This window comes from Helianthus annuus, chromosome 15, assembly GCF_002127325.2.
Source record: "Helianthus annuus cultivar XRQ/B chromosome 15, HanXRQr2.0-SUNRISE, whole genome shotgun sequence".
Classification (NCBI taxonomy): Eukaryota; Viridiplantae; Streptophyta; class Magnoliopsida; order Asterales; family Asteraceae; genus Helianthus; species Helianthus annuus.
The window spans coordinates 130,092,100-130,096,604 of record NC_035447.2 but is presented as its reverse complement, the minus strand read 5'-3'; positions in this window follow the sequence as shown (position 1 = coordinate 130,096,604).

The window sequence follows — 4,505 nt, the reverse complement described above, 5'->3', positions numbered from 1 at the left end:
TGAATTAAAACAATTGTCACAATTTATGAAGCTTGCTAAAGTATTTTTGTGTTTTCATTTAATTGAAAGATATGATTTTTAACTAAATGGATTGATGAGAATGATTGACAAATACTACTTAACGATTGCAATAAAAACGGTTACTAGAACAATAATAATAAAAAGGAATCACGCCCGGCTTCGGTAATTGTTAACCTAGGATTTCTACAAGTTTTAGTTTCAACTCAAATGCATGATTAACGGATTTAGTGTACCGTGACTTAGGTGCTACTAACTATCAACGTCCCGAAGAACGGACAAAAAGACACTTTGTAATCAACACAAGTAAATCCTAACAACGACAACGTACAATTACATATCACCGTTTCACAAAGTCATAACTTTTAACATCGTTCGACAATTCATGAATTCGTAACAAATGTAATACTATTGTCAAAAGTTTCAAAAACCAAACACAAATTGTCACTAAGATGAAACAAGAACAATTCGAAACACTTGAATTAACAACTACCTACGCCAGGGTGAAACCGAGATGATTAGCCGCTCATGGTTGATGCAACTTGATCACCGGATGCTTGGAATGCGGATGGAGTCATCTTGAAGCTTGTAGGTTGAAGGAATGATGGAGAATTAGGGTTTATGGGATGATGATGGTGAGAAGGATGATGGAATGGATGAATTAGGGTTTGATGATTGATTGTGTGATGATGATGAATTCGGGTTGTAGAGATGATAGATGGTTGAATGGTAGGTGAATGATTGATGAATTAGGCTCCAAGATGAAGTTTCAAACTCTCTTTTTAGTGTAACTCCCGTAATGAATGAAAGAACACCAATCAAAATCGAGCCTGCCCTTCAAATCAACAAATTGCGCGTTTTGAAAATCCACTACCCGTCGCCGACGGGCCTGACCCCGTCGCCGACGGGTCCCCAAAATTGCATATGTAGCCGACGGGCTAAATGACTGGATACGGGATTTCCTGGCTTACGGGCATTTCCCGAACCCGTCGGGGACGGCCTATGCCCGTCGTCGACGGCTTGCCCAACTCCGTTTCTCCAATTTTTCGCGTCTTGAACTCCCGATTGACCCGTTTAATGTCCCGGTGATCCGTTTTTCGCTACGGTGATCCGTAAAGCTCCCGAAAAGCTCCTTAAACTTCATTAAACCTGCAAAACACAAATCTAATTAAAAGTAGGCTATTCGAGATTAAAAGCCAAGTAAAAAATCAACTTAAGCATTAACGAACGCCGGTTTTCAACCACGCATCACATCCCCACACTTGTCTTTTGCTTGTCCTCAAGCAAATCTGTTTTTCACTTTCGCGTGGGTCGAACAACAAATGCACATCCCATTCCCGAGACAGAGGTTAAGGTCTATTGTCATACAAAAGTTCAAACTCTTTACAAATTTCACATATTTGCCGGTTAAGTGAATAATCACATATACTAATGGTTATCCAAGACTAACCCACCCGTAAAACTAACAACTCATGCATATCCCTCACAATGTGCTCTCCACTCAGCTTAAAATTTGCTAACGTGTATAATGTATTAGCATTTCAACAATTAATCGCTCAAGACCGATTAGAACACGTACCCGCATAGGCTTGCAACTCAATCATTCTCCACCATCGAACACAAATACTAAGCACAAGTCAAAAGGTCTTTGAAGGGTTGTAACGGGGCTAGGCTAAGGGTAGGAAATAGGATATTTTTAAAGTGGCTAAAGTGATGAAAATTCGATTTTTATTACAAAAGACTATTCTAGACATAAGTAAACTATAAACATCACTACAAGGCAACACTTAAGCCTTTTATTCAACAACTACTAACACTTCTTTTTGTGTTTTTCTCAAAGCTTTTTCAATCTTTTTCGCAACATTTTTCTCTTTTTTTTTTTTTAAGAATCATAACAACTATACAAACTTAAGCTCCTATAATCGAATTTTCATCACACGGGTTTAAAAAGAAAAGGTTTAAGGTTTATGGGCTATAGGGTGGTCAAACGAAAGGTTTAGGCTCAAAATGGGCGACTAGGGGATTTGTTCGGGTAAGGATAGAAAAATGGTTTTAATAGAAAAGGTTTACCTAATGCCTTAATCATTCTCGTGCTTGTATTTGGTCTATAGTCTCAAACGTATCAAAAGTTGCAAGTTCTACAATACGCGACTAATGGTCCACTCAAACAAAGAAACATGTAAATGTAAATCTATGATATATAAGTGGCTCAAACCTCACGTATAAGGGTATGATATGTGATATGCATAAATTGCTAGTTCCTTAGGCGAATTATTCCCAAATAACCACCCGCTAAATACCCGTTATGCTTATTAGTTTGAACTTGACCATGACAAAAGACCAAATGGGTTGTGACATCCCTCGTTGACTTGGTTACTTATGCTTTTGAGATTGCTTTGAAAACAAGACATTTTTGAAAAAAAAAATTTGAAATTTTCCCCCATCCCCACACTTGAGGTAAACATTGTCCTCAATGTATAGTGTTTAAATGAACGGGTCAAAATCGAAAATTTTTTACTACTCCCCCATCCCCACACTTGAAGTACATATTGTCCTCAATGTGTAAGAACTAGAGTTTTAGAAATGCACAAGGGATGTGACACGACTACCCTTCCCAACTTTTCACCCCGGAAATTAAAATACACATTACAATCCACTTATTCTAAACTACCAATCAAAGTAAAAAGAAACACATGCACCTGATTTTTATCGCTTGATGCTCATATCCTTCGTCTCTTCATAAAAATGGTTGTCCCGCAACATGTTGTACCTACAAATTCTAATCCTTGTGTAGAAGCATGCTTCTCACAACCATCAAAATTTGTTAGTTACTTAGTTCTACCCTTTTTTATGAACACATTACCAAGCCATGCATTATCTCACTTCGATTTTATGTGGAAAATATTTTACAACAACAACAAGCCTAACTCACTTTGGTAGGAATCACGGTTGCATTTAGCGTATGCAACAAGCCCTTTTAAACCCCCCAATAGCTTGGGAGGACGAGTAGGTCTCGTGAGGGTTATATAGGGAACACACCCACAAAGTTCATTTATCTAGGCAAAAATTAAATAAAAACGACAAGAAATAAAGGAACAAAATATACAACAACAACATAAAATATACCATACCTCTACCGCTGATATCGCTCGTTTGGATCCATTGGCGGGTTGGGTTGGTAAGGATAACCAGTGAGGGCCTCGAACATCTCCCTATAGTTATCGAGGGGACTTTGCTCCCCTTGAGGTGGTGGTTGGTACGGGATCGGGACAAAGCTAGACCCTACCGCTTCGGGCCAATGCGGGGTCGGGTCGGATGGACCTTGCGGGTAAGGAAGATCGGGGTAATTTGTCCACCCCGAGTGCTCGGCATATGGAAGGCCGGCTTGGTAGTCTCTATGGTGGCGCTCCTGATCATGGAGTACTTTGGCGTTATTAATCTCCATTTGTTGAGAGACGTACAATGCACTCCAACGGCGTCGGCTCAATTCTCTTTCTTCCTGTTGACGCGCTGCCGCTGCTTCTTCCCATGCCCGTCTTCGGGCAGCCTCATCCTCCTGCCTCTTTGCCAACTGTTCCATGTGTGATCTTTGCATTGCCTGGAACAGTTCTTGTTCTTCCATAAACTTGTTCATTCTTTCCCTCTGGGCTTCTTGAGCTGCCCAATATTCTTGCATTGCGGATCCATGCGACCCCTCCCAAGTTTCCCTTCTTCGATTGTACTCCCTTCCTTCACCTATACAAGCGGAGACATTGTCATATAGCTCCTGTTACCCCCGATCAAAATTCTTGTAGGAAGGCACCCGTCTCATGGTCACAAAACCCGCCACATCTGCGTTAATTTCCCTATGTGGCCGCATGTACCGTTTCCTTGGTCTTTGTGCACCGGCGGGTTCAACTTCCTTCTCTTCATCCCCCATTTCTTCATCTTCTTCCTCTACTGGTGGTGCTCCAGAAGTACGGATCTCAAACTTGTTGCCCAAATCATCGGTCACAACGTACTTATTTCCCGAGAACTTAACTTCTATCTTCCAATTCTTCCTCATGTACGCCAAGTTAAATTCCTCCACCGGCTTAGGAACCCATAGTGATTCCAGGGGTAAACAATTTTGTTGCACAATCATGGCGCTAATGAGGTGTGCGTACGGAATAAAACGCCTCTGGGACGACTCCCTAGTAGCCCACGTGTTCATTATTACTATATGGTGCCATGACAACGTTGGGGTTCCATAAAGCAAGGCGTGCACCACCCTACAGTCGCTCACTCTAACACCTCCACGATCACCAAACCTCGCCAAGATGTTCTCAACAGAAATCCCTTGAAGAATCTTTCCCTCAAGCGACATTTGCTTTCTTTTCATTTCTCCCCCTTTGTGGAATGGTAAGATAACATCTAACAGTTGCTCGGCATCGTTGTTGTTCAAATGATTATCCAAAAACTGCTCGATGGGTGGGTAATCATATGCTTGTACCCCCAAGGAGTCGAAA